Raw genomic sequence first — 17,811 nt, forward strand, 5'->3', positions numbered from 1 at the left:
CTAAGCACGTTCCCTCCTAGCCACAGTCTAGCATCCAGAAGCACGCAGAACACGCAGACAAACCTCCACCATTTTTTCAGGGATGTTTCGAGTCATGCGATACTTAGTGCAGGAGTTCACCAAATGTCACTAAACTCAGAGACTTTGACCCAGCCAGCCATGGCCACGGGGCTTCAGCTCACCATTTGTGTGTCAGAGCCATCAGACGGACGACCCCGTCCTCCTTGAGACACCCCTTGGGGCAGCCGTACCCAGCGCCGGGTGGCTGGATATGGCCTTTGCTCCATGGGGAGGCGCTTCCTGGGAGCAGGATCTCTCACTGGGGCACTGGGAAGCCCTCCTGAGGCCTGCATGCCTGAGGGACGGCTCTGCACTGCTCCATCACTCACCAAAACCAGGGGCGGAGGAAGGCTGCCCTGGTGGCCTCCAAAAGAATCAGCTCACCTGGGCTCCTCTGCGGCCACCGGGCACCTTTGCTGTCAGGCGGCTCTCCGCGCTGCTCTGCCAGCTTAACCAGCACCTCTTGCCCTCCATCTCTTCCCGCTCCTCACCAGCACTTCTCCTCCCTCCCCTCCCTGACCAGCTCCCCCCTGCTCTCCCCGGCCCTCTGGCCCTTCCCGCCCCTCTCCCCCCACCCCGCCGCCCTCTCCCAACCTTCTCTCCCTCCCTGATCTCCTCCTCCCGGCCCCAGCCGTGCTCCAGGGCCTGGCCCTGGGCCAGGGCAGCCCCGGGGAGGCGGCCATGGTTCCCGCGGGGTCAGAGGGCAGGAGGGGGCACCCCGGGGCACGCTGGGAGTTGTGGACCCGGCAGGAGGCTCCCGGCGGCCATCTTGTGTCGGCTGAGGGGAGGCTGGCACAGGCCGACAGGACAGATCTGCAGAGCCGGGAGCTGCGGTGAGTCCTGGGCCCTTGGGCTCCTGTCAGCCCTCTTCTGCCTCCCTGTTCCTCCCTGCCCTTCCCCTTTCCCTCTGGGTCCTGTTTTTCGCCTCCCTGTACCTCCCTTCCTCTCTCCTGCTGTGCTCGGCTCCCTGTCCGCCCTTTCTCTTTTCTCCAAGTCCCTCTCTCTCTCTGTCATCCTTCCTCTCCCTCTACTTTCCCCGTCGCCCTTCTTTCCTGCTCCCTGGGCCTCTTGGTTTCTCTCTCTCTCTTCTGCACAGAGGCCCCAGGCTGAGTGTGCAGCTCGCACTGTGCAGTGAGGTCAAACCCATGTGGCTACTGGACAGACCTCTCTCTCCCTGCTGAGCACAGAGTAACTAGGTTTGGGGGTTTTTTACCTGCCTCAATTAAGCGACTTCAGTTAGATAGGATGAACCCTGGCTTCAAAGTTTTACTCTGTTTTTTTTTTTTTGTTTACTCTGGGACCAGTTAATGAAGATATGCCACTATTATGTACTGGTAAACAGTGGGTCCACTCATTTGTCTTCCTGTTATGTCCACAATGAACAAACAGGCTCTATTAAGACTAGCTATATAACATGAGCTTGACAAACTCGCTTGATCAGTCACTGTGAGCCAAATCATACTTGCTTTACTTACAGGATTGTCCCCCCAATCATTCTGCCTGCATGAGAGGCCCTTCAGATGATCTTCTATTTTTGCATTTTCTCTGAGCTATGCCATTAGCTGGGATTTGTTTGTTAAGTGGAAGATTAATGTCAGGCAATTTTAACACGTAATCTGATCTGGAATACGTGTTTACTGGAATTGTTTACCCAATGGTAGATCGTGGACAAGATCAAATGATTTATTGTTCTATTAAAAAAAAAAAAAAAACGTTCTGAATGTGAATGGAAAACCTTTTTCTATATTCACTTGCCTTTCTGTTCTGATGTATTTACTGATGCTTGTCTTTATTCCCAGTCATGGAATTCATAGAGTCGGTTCTGTGTGAGTAGCACGCAGTCAGTTTGGTTTGAACTAAGCCGTGGGCAGAGCACTAGCGTAAGGTTTGGACCCAGAAATGTGCACTCTTGTGGGCCTTGTGTCAAATCATCTATTTGTGCACAGAAATAAACCACACAAAATCATTTTCTAAAAAATTTCAGGCTGCTCTTAGTTTCACCTTTGCCTCTTCTCCACTAATCAACATTATTTTTCTTGCTACAGGGTGTACAAGGAGTTACATTCAGGGTAAGAGCTAGAGTCAGGGGGTTTGTGTTTTCATTGCTGTTTTGCCCTCAGAGGGCTGCTGAGAGTCATGGTCAGTGTCTTGGCAATCTTCTCAACCTCTCCTCTTCTGGGGAGGAGCAAGTAAGCGAGCCAGTATCAGGATGTCTTTTTAAGGGAAGAAGCTTAGTTGAAGACAAGAGGATGTATTTACACTGAGACTGACACAGGCCCTTTTCTGCGCCTTCATTAACTTAAACAAAGTCTGAGCTGAGCGGAACAGAGCATGTGCCTCTCATGTTCCTGCACAGGGGCCATAGGGTAGAAACGCGTGGAGTTCACAGCACCGGGAGGGACAGTGCCTGACAAGAGAGTGGGATTTTCCTGAAAAGGGAGGAATGAGCTGAGAAAATAAATAAAAGTGGAGGGAAAGATGGGGCTACTCCCACAAGAAACCTTTCCCTTTTGTCAGATCTACGGGTGCAAGTAAACAAAACCCAAATCCTTTGGCAAGTTGGAAGGCACCTTGTGACCTTTCACTTCCACAAGTTTTATGCAGAGTTTTGACTTACTTAGGGGGTGGATGATGAGAGGGAGTAGGCAGCTGAGATCAGATTTAATTTACTTATAATTACTTGCTAAACTTTGTGTCAATTAAGAAATAGCGCTGTTGTGAAGACAGAGGGGTCTTGTGGCCAGAGAGGAGACTGCTAAACTAGGTTGATAGTCTCTCCTAATCAGCCTTCCTTGTCCTTTTCTCCTTTTCACTGCTTTCTTGGACTCTTCCTTGTGCCACTTCCCTCTTTTTAAAGCAAGGATCATTTGAATTCATATTCTTGCAATGCCAGTACCTCTTTCTGTGCTGTTCTTCAATGGAAGGGTTTGAGGCAAGTGACAAATACCACCATGAAAAGTATATATGCAGTGGTGTTATGCACATGCCTGGAATATTGCTGCCATTTCTGTCAAGATAGGTACTAGATATGGGGAGTGTCTGTTGCCAAGATCATATGCATAGTTAGCATCTTATATTTTGCCTGTAATCAATCATCCGTCCTACGAGAGTATTGCCTGGACCTTTCCAGTGCGTCTCTAATTGTGGTGTTTAAAGCCTGGGTAGCTCTCTGTTAGAATGGGAGCCATCACTGGCAGAGCAATCACTACCTTTGTTTGATAGTATTTGCGCTTGGCATTAGGATGAAGGGTGTTTGGCATTTCTTGCCAGCTGGATGTGTTGGAAGTGTGGACAGCTGTAATGTGGTGGTGCAAGCATAAGAAACTGATAAGTTGTTTTGTTTGTTATAGCAACTGCGTGAGCTGATGGCTGAGCACAAGCCTCATATAGGTAAGATGGACAAACCTGGGCCTCAGTTGCTGGAGCTGAGCCCAGGGGAAGGTTTTTCTATCCAAGAGGAATATGTGGCAGCACTACGTATCAAAGGCACCCCATAACCTATGGAGCCAGAATGAGAGGTTGTAATGACTTGCATTTTCTTCCTTTGAAGTTCATAAACACCTCGTCTCATTCATTGAAGTACGAGTACAAGGAAGCCCACTGAATGTACCAAAATTGGCTCTGCAGAGGGATCTGGACAGGCTGGACCGATGGGCTGTGACCAATGGTATGAGGTTCAACAAGGCCAAGTGCCGGGTCCTGCACTTGGGTCACAACAACCCCATGCAGTGCTACAGGATTGGGGCAGAATGGCTTGAAAGCAGCTCGACAGAAAAGGACTTGGGAGTGTTGGTTGACAGCCGGCTGAATATGAGCCAGCAGTGTGCCCAGGTGGCCAAGAAGGCCAACAGCATCCTGGCCTGTATCAGGAATAGTGTGGTGAGCCGGACTAGGGAAGTGATCATCCCCCTGTACTCGGCACTGGTGAGGCCCCACCTCGAGTACTGCGTTCAGTTTTGGGCCCCTCGCTACAAGAGGGACATTGAGGTGTTGGAGCGTGTCCAGAGAAGGGCTACAAAGCTGGTGAGGGGCCTGGAGGACAAACCTTATGAGGAACGACTGAGGGAGCTGGGGTTGTTTAGCCTGGAGAAGAGGAGGCTGAGGGGAGACCTTATCACCCTCTACAACTACCTGAAAGGAGGTTGTAGAGAGATGGGGGCTGACCTCTTCTCCCTGGTGACAAGTGATAGGACAAGGGGAAACGGGTTCAAGTTACGTCAGGGGAGGTTTAGATTAGATATTAGGAGACATTTTTTCACTGAAAGGGTTATTAAACATTGGAATAGGCTGCCCAGGGAGGTGGTGGATTCACCATCTCTGGAGGTGTTTAAAAAAAGGGTAGATGGGGCACTGAGGGACATGGTTTAGAAGTGGCTCTTGTCAGGGTAGGCTAAAGGTTGGACTCGATGATCTTAAAGGTCCCTTCCAACCTCAACAATTCTATGATTCTAAAAATTTTAAAATTTAATATATATATCTCCTAAAATTAGACCTGAATAGTGCCAATTTAATTTCCGTCTTTCCCACTTTTGTAAGGTTTTTTTTGTTTTTTTGTTTTTTTTGGCTGCCTCGGGAAGGTTTTGTTGCTGCAATCAGTTTTCCAGAAGTCCGGTGGGAAGGCTACTTATCTTCCATAACACATTTTGCTGGCTCGTATGATATTCGCACTTCTAACAAAAACACTGGGTCCATAACGTTGGTCACAGTGTCTGATTTGAAGTGGGTTGTGTGGTGGGAAAAAGTCATTACGTTTGCATTGCCTGTATTCCTTTGAATAGAAAGGATGTAGCTATTTGTTCCCATCAGGCAATCTTGTTTTGCTGTGCTCTTTCTGGCACCTTTCCCAAGTGTAGTCAAGAGTGCTTTTTGTAGATCCCAGAGGGATCGTTAAATGCACCCAAGGTTTACTAATTTCTGTAAATGGAAAGGGGCACGGTGGTGAGGTGTTTTTAGGAGTCTCTAGGGATCCAAAAGCATGTAGTAAAGGCTATCTTTGGACCTATACCAAAGGGTGAACCATGTTACAGAGCTGTAATTGAGTTTCTGGACACCTCCCTGGGCTCAGTCAACGGTGGGTCAACACAACACACGCTCTTGGGTGCTTTTAGTTGCAGAAAGTAACGTTCCTTTACTGCAGTAACAAGCATCACCTGGGCACTAAGAGACGTCTTTTTGAATGACCAGACATATCGAATCTTAACCAGTGGTTATATGCCAGTGTATTGGTCCTGATATGAAAAAGTATGTATTTACTACTCAGGTAAACAGCTTGCTAAAATGATGAAATGGCTTATGAAAGAGCCAACGAGTCATGGCTCTCCAAAATAAGGTACAACCTACTGTATGAATGACACAGGAGTAAAGGCAAGTAGATTCTGCTCTATGTATAGTATCTTCAGATGGAACATCTCAGGTCTGAAACCGGATTTCACAGTAAAATTCTTCAATCTGAGAGGAAGTACCATTTTGCAAGGTCATTTTTGTAATGTAGATATTGAGAGAGGGGAAGAACCACGAAGGGCAGTATTGCAAGTGGCACATACCTCTGTTGGCTAGAGATGTTAAATATGTTAATTTTAAAGTACCTTTTTCCAAGAGAATTTCAAATGCCATTTTTCAGTTTTTTTTTTTCCTCATTTCTCTGCCACTTCTTTCTGTCCTTTACCACCCTACCAGTTTCATGACAAGACAGATTCGACTCTTGAGAGTCTGAAAGGCACAGCTGAACGTCTGAGGCAGCCACCTTCAACCTCAGCAGAGGTTGAGAAGATTAAAGAGCAAATCAGTGAAAATAAGAACGTGTCAGTGGATCTGGAAAGACTTCAGCTTAAACAGAGAGGGAAGGAAATGATTGCTCGCTCAGAAGGAACCGATAAGGATATATCTGCTAAGGGTAATAGATGGAGGAAAGTTTCATGTAGTGGAAATGCAGCAAGCTGCAGCATATAAAAATCTTCATTTCTGATGACCACTGATCTGGGGATTGTGTTCTCCTGGAGAAGCTGGAGAAGATGTATAAAAGCAAAGTATTTGTTTAAAATAATTCATCGTGGATATGACCTTTGTTTTATTTTTTAAGGTTGTGGTGGTTGTTTCCACTTAAGGTTATGAGTCGTCCTGTAAAGAAATAATTTTACAGTCCAAATTTTAAAAGGTACCCATATGTTTCTGCTGTAGAACTGTAGAGAGATTTATGGACAAGAATCGTTTGCCAAGGTAGTAATCTAGTTCCTCTGTTGTTTAGCTGTTCAAGATAAACTAGACCAAATGGTCCTCATTTGGGAAGACATCCAGACCTTGACTGAGGAGAGGGAGGCCAAATTGTTGGATGTAATGAAACTAGCCGCAAAGTTGTGGTGTAGTCATGTGGCTCTTGCAGCTACTATTAAAGATACTCAGGAGCTCATTGGAGAACTGGAGGGACCTGGAGTTGACCCATCTCTAGTCAAGCAACAGCAAGAAGACGCTGAGGTCAGTAGAAAGTATTTTGTTGACTTAAAGTATGTTATTTACAGTATGCGGAGAAAAGACAGAATTACTATGAAATACCACAGGAGGCTATATTTTTAGAGACCAAGAGGGATAATTGTGTAGGAATTTACTATAGTGGTATCTCGAGAGTCTGTGGTAAATAACATGTACCAGTTCTGAATTGCAACGAGCATGCAACAGGTGCCTGTCCTTATATTTGCATATCTGCTTATAAACACGTATATAATAAGCACGTCACTGAGACTTTTGAAAGTGATACGTACTTGAGATTCCCTGAGTAATAGGCAACATCTAAATGAAAGGTGTACGCATGTATCGTGCTCTATGTATTATGCTCTAAGCCTGTAATTATTCATGCTGATAGTTAAAGATTTGAGGGTTGACTGACAACCTCTGAAAAAGAAAACACTCTGATTGAAGAAATCTAATTGAAAACTTCCTGTTTATTTGTTTTCATCTCATGCAAAGTGACATCATAAGCCATTGTTCTAATTTAGACTGGTGTCAGTTGATTTCACTCTGACCCTGCAAAGGGATGCTTGTGTTTTAAGCGTCAGATTGTAAGTCCAAGGGACTTTAAAGAAACCACAGGCCGAATCCTGCCATGTCCTCCCTTGAAAACAAGCTGTACATAGATTATTAAAGTTAGTGTGAGCGGCATTGATTTTTTTTCTCTTTGTAGGCTGCTAAAGACGAAATTGATGGACTGCAAGAGGAACTAGCAACAGTTCTGAGCCTTGGCTCTGACCTTGGAGCTGCTTGTGGAGAGCCTGACAAACCTATTGTCCACAAGAGCATAGATGAGGTATGGGAAATGCAGGTGCTTGAATCTGCTACGCCAGGTGCTTGTTCAGCTGAAATTGGTATATCCTCCCTGCCCCCAACAAATTTTGCAAATAGACATTTTGCGGCAAATGTAAGATACCCCTGAAGCCTTTATGATAACGTAAGGGTTGCTTTTCAAGTAAATGGATCTTGGCTCGTATTAGTTTAGAATGTATAGGCAATTTTATTGTATTGATTTATGGGTTAAAAGTTCTGTAAAAGACAGAAAGGTTTTTTGTGGAAATAGTCACTGATGAATGCAATAGATGGCTACTTTTTGCAATAGGAATGCTGGAATAAATTTGAAACATATCTGGTTTATGCCAAGTGCAGCATCTTGACTGAGACAATGCTGCTTGGATGACTACAGAGTACTGACAATTTCTCCAGTGTTCAGCAGTGTATGTTTCTTTTAAGCTACCTTTTTGATAAGGATGCAATTCCAAATGCTTTAATAATACTATTTCCCATATTGACTGTAATCCGTAGGTTAATGAAACTATTCAATAATCAGTATTGAATTTTACAGCTTTTGCCATCCAGAACGTCGAGTGTATTCTGAAGGAAAGTAACTATGCAGTGGTAAGGAGAACAAGAGTTTTAACATGGAATTAATGTGAACTATTCATGCTTAGTTTATTGGTGTTATTGATGAGTGAATAATGAGTGAACGTACATTATACAGCAGCAGTAACATTCGTTTATCCATTGGAGTAAATTTCACCTATTTGCAGCTGAATTCTGCCTGGGATGCCTTAAGCAAAACAAGGAAAGACTGGGCAGATAAGCTTGTTGAAGCTCTGCAGGCAGCTGTTCCATACCAAGATGGACTGCAGGTAAGATGGTGTGATACACCTAACCCAATCTTGAGTCAATAGGACTTAATGTGGTTGTAGTAAAAAATGTTACGTGATTGGGAAGGTGACATGTGTCACTGATTCTAGCGACTGTTTTCTTCAGTAGGCAGATATTTTTTCTCGGGGTTGGTTGGGTTGGAGGTTTTTCTTCCATTGAAGACTAAGTCTCTTTGGGTTGTTTTCTGCATGTAGTTGTTCATATACTCCTCTATGTATAGATTCGAAATTGATGTGCCCTTTATTGGTAAGACACAAGTTTATAGTAATCCTGCTCACATTTCCTGGTGGCAGTCAGTACGTAACATAATAGGCGAGTTGAAGGTATGACATGTTTACATGATCCGAAAGGAACAGAATACAGGTCCGTATACTCACCTGCAGCTGTTTTCTTTGAGTGGAGGACAGTGAAAGAACTTCAATTTTATTCCACCTTTTTTATAAGTGAAATATTTCAGTTTGACTATTTTAAGCCCAAAATATTAACATAATGTTACTGGACCATTACAGGAATTCTTAGCGTAATTATACTAAGAATATAGACATACTGGACCATCATTCTTAGCGTAATTTATCCAATCACAATACTTTGGAAGATGATTCACTTTCAAAATCGGTAGGTAAACTTTCCAGTGGTTTTTTAAGATATCTTTTCTCTATATGCGCTGTATTTTATTTCATTTTTTTGCCTATTCTTTGCAAGTTTTGGCTGAGTGGCAGGCCTCATGTCTTTTGTCAGTGAATGGCTGGAAGATGGAAACAGTAAAAGGGTTTTCATGGTCAGATTTTGCAAAGCTATCTTTTTGCCCAGTGGAATTACTGTCTGTCTTGGTTCATTGGATCTTTAAAAACAGAGTTTCACGTGACACTGAGGGCAGTTGCTTGTGTGTTCGGTGCAGATCGAGCAGCAGAACACATCTTAATAATAATGCAACATCTTGTTTTCCAGTGCACCCTTGCTATGTTTTTTTTCTCCAAGGTCTCTTATTTTCATACTGCCCAGAGGTTGACTTGTAGGGTTACATTAGGAACATTGCCGTTGCTTTAAGAGCTTTGTATTTCCTGGGGCTGCACATTGTGCATCCTACAAGCTTGGTACTTTGTACAAGAACTGTATTTAACTGCCGCCTTACGCTCATTTCAATAGACACTATTAAAAGTATTGTGGGCAGGTTGTTAGCTACAGCTGCCTCACCCTGTTGAGCGTGTTGGGGGGGTTAGTTCTCCTTTTCCCAAGGAGTTGTGTAGCAGTGGTCAGCTCTGAGAAGCCGTCCTAAGCCCTTCTCCGTAATGAATCACAGATAACAGGCAGGAGGAAAAAGGGCCTGGCAGAGGTATTTTTTCCTCTGTGTAATGAATTGCCCAGAGTGCTATAGGTGTTCTTAATCTTTAACTGGCGTGTTCTTGAGGTTGTTCTGCATTATATCAGGAGTAAGGGAAGTACCCACAAAGCCTCAGATCTGGGGAGACTTCATTTGTTTTTTGAAGTTCCAACTGCCTTATCCTGAGGAGATTCAGTCAAGCTCAGGTATTGGCCATCGCTGTCTAATCTGTACTGAATGGGTCGTGTTCCATCTTCCTGATACAGATACCGTTATCCTTCAACAGAAGTTCTTGTGTCATCATCATTTAAAGTGTGTTATCATTCAGCTACCACCTTCCATCTTTGCTCTGAAGGAGTGCAGAACAGAGTTTGTCTTGTATTTACCTTTCAGAGTATTCATAAAAATTGCTGATTTTACTCCAGAAGTAGAGTACTAGTCCGCATGAATAGTACTGGCAGGATATTGCTGCTAATAGGGGTTCAGTCTTGCAGCATGTACATTCTCGTAACCATTACGTGGAATACTTTAGTTAATACTGGATCCCTTGTATTGCAAAAACCCCTAGGTTCCGCTGGAGAAAGCTGTTTGGTTTTGTTTTGCTTTCTTTTGTTTTCAAAGCGCACAGCAATCTTGTTCTCTGGAATAAAAAATTCTGGTATTTTACTTAATGCGACTTTGAAATCTGACACTATTTCTCTGCTCATGCTTCAGTTTCATACTGTGATTTTCAGGCAATGTTTGACTGGGTGGACATTGCTGGCAGGGGGTTGGCATCTATGTCCCCAGTTGGAACAGATCTGGAGACAGTGAAGCAGCAAACTGAGGAACTTAAGGTATGAACAGTGGTAGTGGTGGGAGGGGATTCTGCTATCATGGAGAATCTTTGGCCAGATTATCTCCAGCACCTCCAGTTTCTCTTCATGGCGTCAGAGCTTGGGCTTTCTCCTCCTCTTGTTATCTTGGACTTTGCTGGGAAACTCTCTCAGCATTTCTGCAGTCTCCACAGAGTGCCCTTCCTGGAGAGCGAACAGCCGAGCCTGAACTGGTGGCCATCTAGAGCCCTAACGCCCACCTGGGAGAAGGAGTTAACATTAAGGGGAGCAGGCCATTCACCAGGAACCACAATAAGGTCACCTGCCTAGTGGATGAAGGGAAGGTGGTGGATGTAGTTTTGCTGGATTTTAGTAAAGCTTTTGACAGTGTCCCTCAAAGTATCCTTCTGGACAAGTTGCCCAACTTGGAGATGAGCAGGTGGAGGGTGCGGTGGGTGAAGAACTGGCTGAACGGTAGGGCTTGACCCATGCGTAGAGCTGCAGAGTAAGAAATCAAGGGCTGCGTGAGCCTCACAGGAGGGCAGGAGATGCTCTCTTCTGGAAGGGTCATTTGTGCTATTGGTGATAGAGCCACGCAAGGCTGCCCCGGTAAGACACACTCATCCGTTGTTCGTGTCACGTTAAACTGTACCAACATAGACATCTGCAGTGCAGTGACAGGACACAGGCCTTCTAACCTTCCCATGAACCTCCAACCTGAGCTTTCTCTCTGCACCCCCTTTGGAGGTGAACCTGAGCACAGAGCATGAGCCATTGGACTTTGACCACTCAAGACCATCTCCACCTTGGAGCTAATACGGGGCACAGCCAAGGTGGAGGCCCAGGGAGGAGGTGTTGCGGAGCAGCCTTTTCTGCTGCTGCAAACTAACCTTGGTAGCTCTCTGCTGCACCCTCTCCAGCAGTTCCCTGTCCTTCTTGATCTGGGAAGCCCAGAACTGGACACAGTGCTCCAGGTGTGGCCTCACCAAGGCAGGGTAGAGGGGGAGGATGACCTCCCTCCACCTACTGGCCACACTCTTCTTGATGCACCCCAGGATGCCATTGGCCTTCTTGGCCACAAGGTCCCGTTGCTGGCTCATGGTCATCCTGTTGTCCACCGGGAATCCCAGGTCTCTTTCCACCGAGCTGCTCTCCAGCAGGTCAGCCCCCAACCTGTCCTGGTGCACGGGGTCATTCCTCCCCAGGTGCAGCACCCTGCACTTGCCCTGGTTGAATTTCATGAGGCTCCTCTCTGCCCAACTCTCCAGCCTGTCCAGGTCTCTCTGGATGGTGGCACAGCCTTCTGGTGTGTCAGCCACCCCCCCCAGCTTTGTGTCATCAGCCAACGTGCTGAGGGTGCACTTTGTCCCCTCATCCAGGTTGCTGATGAATATATTGAAGAGGACTGGAGCCAGCACTGACCCCTGGGGAACACCACTCCTCACTGACCTCCAACTAGACTCTGTGCCCCTAATCACGACCCTCCGAGCTCTGTCTTTCAACCAGTTTTCAATCCACCTTACTGTCCACTCATCTAACCCACATTTCCTAAGCTTCCCTATGAGGATGCTGTGGGAGACGGTGTCGAAAGCCTCGCTGAAGTCAAGGTAGACACCGTCCACTGCCCTCCTCTCATCTATCCATCCAGTCACGCCATCACAGAAGGCTATCGGGTTAGTCACACAGGATTTCCCCTTGGCGAATCCGTGTTGACTACTGCCCATAGCATTCTTTTCCTCCACATGCCTTGAGATGACGCCCACAACGAGCTGTTCCATCATCTTTCCAGGGATGGATGTGAGGCTGACCAGCCTGTAGTTCCCCCGGCTCCTCCTTCTTGCCCTTTTTGAAGACTGGAGGGACATTGGCTTTCCTCCAGCCCTCAGGCACCTTGCCTGTTCTCCAGGACCTTTCAAAGATGATGGAGAGCGGCCCAGCAAGGACATCCACCAGCCCCCTCAGCACTCTTGGGTGCATCCCATCGGGGCCCATGGACTTGTGAATATCTGATTGATCTAATTGATCCCTCACTCAATCCTCCTCAACCCAAGGGAAGTCGTCTTCTTTCCCCGTTACTTCCCCCAATGCCTGGGACTCCTGAGGGCTGGGCGGAGCAGTAAAGACCGAAGCAAAGAAGGCATTCAGTAACTCCGCCTTCTCCGCATCCTCTGTCCCCATGGCTCCTGTCTCATTCAACAGTGGGCCCACAACTTCTCTGCTCTTCCTTTTGCTTCCAATATACTCGTAGAAGCCCTTCCTGTTGAGCTTGACATCCCTGGCCAGGTTTAATTCCAAGGCGGGCTTGGCTTTCCTTGTTTCATGCCTGCAAGCTCTGGCAGCATTCCTGTAATCCTCCCAAGGGGTCAGTCCCTTCTTCCACGTATTGTAGACTTCCTTCTTCCACTTGAGCTTTTTCAGAAGCTCCCTGCTCAACCATGCAGGTCTCCTGCGTCCCTTGGCCGATTTCTTTCTCTTCGGGAAGCACCGATCCTGAGCTTGGAGGAAGTGGTCTTTGAATACCAACCAGCTCTCTTGAGCCCCTTTGCCTTCCAGAGCCCTAGCCCACGGGTCTCTCCAAGCAGTTTGGGTAGCCATGATCCTGAACTCCATCATTTCATGATCACTACAACCTAGGGTGCCCCCAACCTTAATGTCCCCCACCAGTCCCTCTGTGTTTGTCAGTACCAGGTCCAGGAGTGCTCCTCTCCTTGTTGGCTCCTGCACCACCTGTGTCAAGAAGTTGTCATCAATGCACTGGAGGAGCCTCCTGGACTGTGCGTGCCTGGCTGCGTGGTCTGCCCAGCAGATATCGGGGTGATCGAAGTCCCCCATGAGAACCAAGGCCTGCGATTGCGAGGCTACCTTCAGCTGTCTCTAGAAAGCCTCATCAGCTTCCCCATCCTGATCAGGTGGCCTGTGATAAACACCCACAACAGCGTCCCTCATGTTGGCCTGCCCCTTAATCCTCACCCATAAGCTCTCGACCCTCTCGTCATCCGCCCCTAGTGAGAGCCCGATGCATTCCAAATGCTCTCTCCCATGGAGTGCAACTCCACCACCACGCCTCGCTGGCCTGTCTATCCGGGAAAGGACGTAGCCACCTGTCCTGGTTCCGGTGGGGATAGGGTTAATTTTTCCTGGTATTCCATGCCATGTGAGCCACGCCCACCCTGAGCTGCCGGGGGAGGGGGCAGGAAGTTGCTGCTTAAAAGCGGGCTGGGGCGTCCCGGGTCCAGCCGGCGAGCGGTGGGGAGCGGCGGTTCCGTAATCGTGTTTGTATATTCCCCTATCCATGTTGTTGTTGTTTGCCTGTTCCCTTTGCTGTCCTGTTAAACTGCCTTTGTCTCAACCCAAGAGTCTTGCCTTTTCTTACGATTCTTCCTGTATTAGGAAGGCGCGAGCGAGTGGCACGTGGTTCTTTGTTGCCCTCTGAGGCTAAACCACAACAGCCCTTTTTGGCACCCAACATGGGGCTCGAAGGGTTGAGATAACGACAGAATCCAACTAGAATGTGGAAAAAAAAACGGTTTTGGGTTTTTTTTTGTATGCATTGATTTTATTAGGTAAATAGTCACTGGTCATCATGTTGCTTGGTTTGTTCTCATGGCTGTGTTACATAAATTCCTATATGGCTTATGTAGTCCCTGCGATGCTGTTTACCATGTCTGGAAGAGGGATGAGGATTGTCATTCTGCTGTCCTGTGCGATATCTGTTTATGATATGATAACATCACTGTTCAGACGGCTATTTTGGGGTGTTTATGTGGTGTTGCTGTCCTGTCCGTACATTGGACACCGTCTCTCAGAATTTGTTAATAATTTCCCCAGCCTTTTTGCCTCCCTTTTCTCCTTCGGGTCAGGTATGACAGCTTTTGAGAATTTTGAATATCCTTGGGATACTCAAACCAGCGTGTTCCTAGTGCTATGTCTCCTGAATACGTTCCAGGTCTTGTTTAGGGTTAAGCGACTATTTAAGACTACCACCCGGAGATCTGCTCCGAGGCTGGATAGTCAGGGGTGGCATGGCATGTGGGAGAGCATGGGCAGGTACCTAGAGAACTACTCACCTCCAATGGTCTGGGACTTCACCCCTGAACAATTACAGGACCCTGATAAAGTGGTAGAATATTTGAAGGGAAAATGCTGTGGCTATTCTAGAGAGGCACAACTCACCGCGCTGTGCTGGGCCCTGGCCAGTATCTACCAGGCACTGCTCAGAATTATGCAGCACCCTCAGGGGGAAGAGATGGAAACCAGACCGGCAGCCCCTGCGGCTGCTGCGGCCCCTGCGGCAGCCCCTGCGGCTACTGCAACCCCTGTGATGGACACTGCGGCTACTGCAACCCCTGCGGCAGCCACTGTAGCTACTGCAATCCTTGCGACAGACACTGCGGCTACTGCAACCCCTGTGGTAGACACTGCAGTTACTCCAACCCCCATAGCAGCCACTGCCACTGAACCAGGGAACCAACCCGTGCCGGTATCAGTTGCCCCCATACAGAAGAAGAAGTACACAAAGAAATCAGTTCGCTTAGTAAGAGATGATGATGAACCAGGGTCATCACAAGAGCAGGAGGAAGAGGCAGAACCAGAGATAATTACTCGATCCCTATCCTTGAGTGAGCTGCGGGATATGCGAAAAGATTTCAGCCGACTTTCAGGCGAGCACATTGTCACCTGGCTGCTCCGGTGCTGGGATAATGGGGCCAGTAGCCTGGAATTAGAGGGTAGGGAGGCCAGGCAGCTGGGATCCCTGTCTAGGGAAGGCGGCATTGACAAGGCGATTGGGAAAAAGACCCAAGCCCTCAGCCTCTGGAAACGACTCCTGTCAGGCGTGAGGGAGAGGTACCCCTTCAGTGAGGATGTTGTATGTCAGCCAAGCAAGTGGACTACCATGGAAAGAGGTATCCAGTACCTGAGAGAATTAGCCGTGCGGGAGATGATTTATTATGACTTGGACAATGCAGACTTACCCACAGACCCTGATGAGGTGCGATGCACAAGGCCCATGTGGCAGAAGTTTGTACGGAGCGCACCATCGTCATATGCCAACTCCCTGGCAGTAATGGAATGGAAAGGTGAAGAGGGACCAACGGTGGATGAGGTAGCTGGCCGGCTCCGGCGATATGAAGAAAGTCTCTCTTCCCCCCTTGTCTCAGCTGTGGAGAAACTGTCGCGGAAGGTCCAGCAACTTGAAGAGAATATGTTCTACTCCCCACCTGCATGGGCCAGCATCTCAGCTATTAGAAGCAGGCATTTCCCCACTCAAGAGAGAGAGTACAGAGGGTACACACCACGAGGCACCCTGTGGTTCTACCTGCGGGACCACGGAGAGGACATGAGGAAGTGGGATGGACAACCTACTTCGATCCTGCGGACACGGGTACAGGAGTTGCAAGGAAGGACAACCACAAAAGGGGATCCCTCCAGGAAAAGTGCCGCCCCAGTTTCCAGTGGGCCGTTCCCCAGACAAAGCAGAAGGCCTGATCTTGCTTCTGATCCTCTTGAAAGAACTTCCAAGTCCTTTATGCAAGAAGTGAGTAATGGATACTATGACCAGTATGAGGGGGGCCCTGCCTCCGGCCAGGTGGAGGAAAGGGACAACCGGGTTTATTGGACGGTGTGGATTCAATGGCCTGGCACATCAGACCCACAGGAGTATAAGGCTCTAGTGGACACGGGTGCACAGTGTACTTTAATACCATCAAGCTATAGAGGGGCAGAACCCATTTGTATTTCTGGGGTGACAGGGGGATCCCAAGAGTTGACTGTACTGGAGGCAGAAGTGAGCCTAACTGGGAATGAGTGGCAAAAGCATCCCATTGTGACTGGCCCAGAGGCTCCATGCATCCTTGGTATAGATTACCTCAGGAGAGGGTATTTTAAGGACCCAAAAGGGTACCGTTGGGCTTTTGGCATAGCTGCCTTGGAGACGGAGGAAGTTAAGCAGTTGTCTACCTTGCCTGGTCTCTCGGAGGATTCTTCTGTTGTGGGGTTGTTGAGGGTCGAAGAACAACAGGTGCCGATTGCTACCACAACGGTGCATCGGCGGCAGTATCGCACTAACCGAGACTCTCTGATTCCCATCCATGAGCTGATTCGTCAACTAGAGGTTCAAGGAGTGATCAGCAAGACTCGCTCACCCTTTAACAGTCCCATATGGCCGGTGCGAAAATCTAATGGAGAGTGGAGGCTAACTGTAGACTATCGTGGTCTGAATGAAGTCACGCCACGGCTGAGTGCTGCCGTGCCGGACATGCTAGAACTCCAGTACGAACTGGAGTCCAAGGCAGCCAAGTGGTATGCCACGATTGATATAGCGAATGCATTCTTCTCAATCCCTTTGGCAGCAGAGTGCAGGCCACAGTTTGCTTTCACTTGGAGGGGCGTCCAATACACCTGGAATCGACTGCCCCAGGGGTGGAAACACAGCCCCACCATTTGCCATGGACTGATCCAGACTGCACTGGAACAGGGTGAAGCTCCAGAACATCTGCAGTACATTGATGACATCATTGTATGGGGAAACACAGCAGAAGAAGTTTTTGCGAAAGGGAGTAAAATAGTCCAAATCCTTCTGAACGCTGGTTTTGCTATAAAGCAAAGTAAGGTCAAGGGACCTGCGCAGGAGATCCAGTTTTTAGGAATAAAATGGCAAGATGGACGCCGTCAGATTCCAATGGATGTGATCAACAACATAGCAGCTGTGTCTCCACCAACTAGTAAAAAGGAAACACAAGCATTCTTAGGTATTGTGGGTTTTTGGAGAATGCATATCCCAGATTACAGTCAAATTGTGAGCCCTCTGTATCAAGTAACCCGGAAGAAGAATGATTTTAAATGGGGTCCTGAGCAACGACAAGCTTTTGAACAAATCAAACAGGAAATAGTCCATGCGGTGGCCCTGGGGCCAGTCCGGGCAGGACAAGATGTTAAAAATGTGCTCTACAGCGCAGCCGGGGAGAACGGCCCTACCTGGAGCCTCTGGCAGAAAGCACCAGGGGAGACTCGAGGTCGACCCCTAGGGTTTTGGAGTCGTGGATACAGAGGATCCAAAGCCCGCTACACTCCAACAGAAAAAGAGATATTGGCAGCATATGAAGGGGTTCGAGCTGCTTCGGAAGTAGTTGGTACAGAAGCACAGCTCCTCTTAGCACCTCGACTGCCGGTGCTGGGTTGGATGTTCAAAGAAAGGGTCCCCACCACACATCATGCAACTGATGCTACATGGAGTAAGTGGATTGCACTGATCACGCAGCGAACTCGAATGGGAAACCCCAGTCGCCCAGGAATTCTGGAAGTGATCATGGACTGGCCAGAAGGCAAGGATTTTGGAATGTCACCAGGGGAGGAGGTGACGCGTGCAGAAGAGGCCCCACCATATAATAAACTGCCAGAAAATGAGAAGAAAGATGCCCTGTTCACTGATGGGTCCCGCCGTAT

This window comes from Larus michahellis (genome assembly GCF_964199755.1).
Source record: "Larus michahellis chromosome W unlocalized genomic scaffold, bLarMic1.1 SUPER_W_unloc_1, whole genome shotgun sequence".
NCBI lineage: Eukaryota > Metazoa > Chordata > Aves > Charadriiformes > Laridae > Larus > Larus michahellis.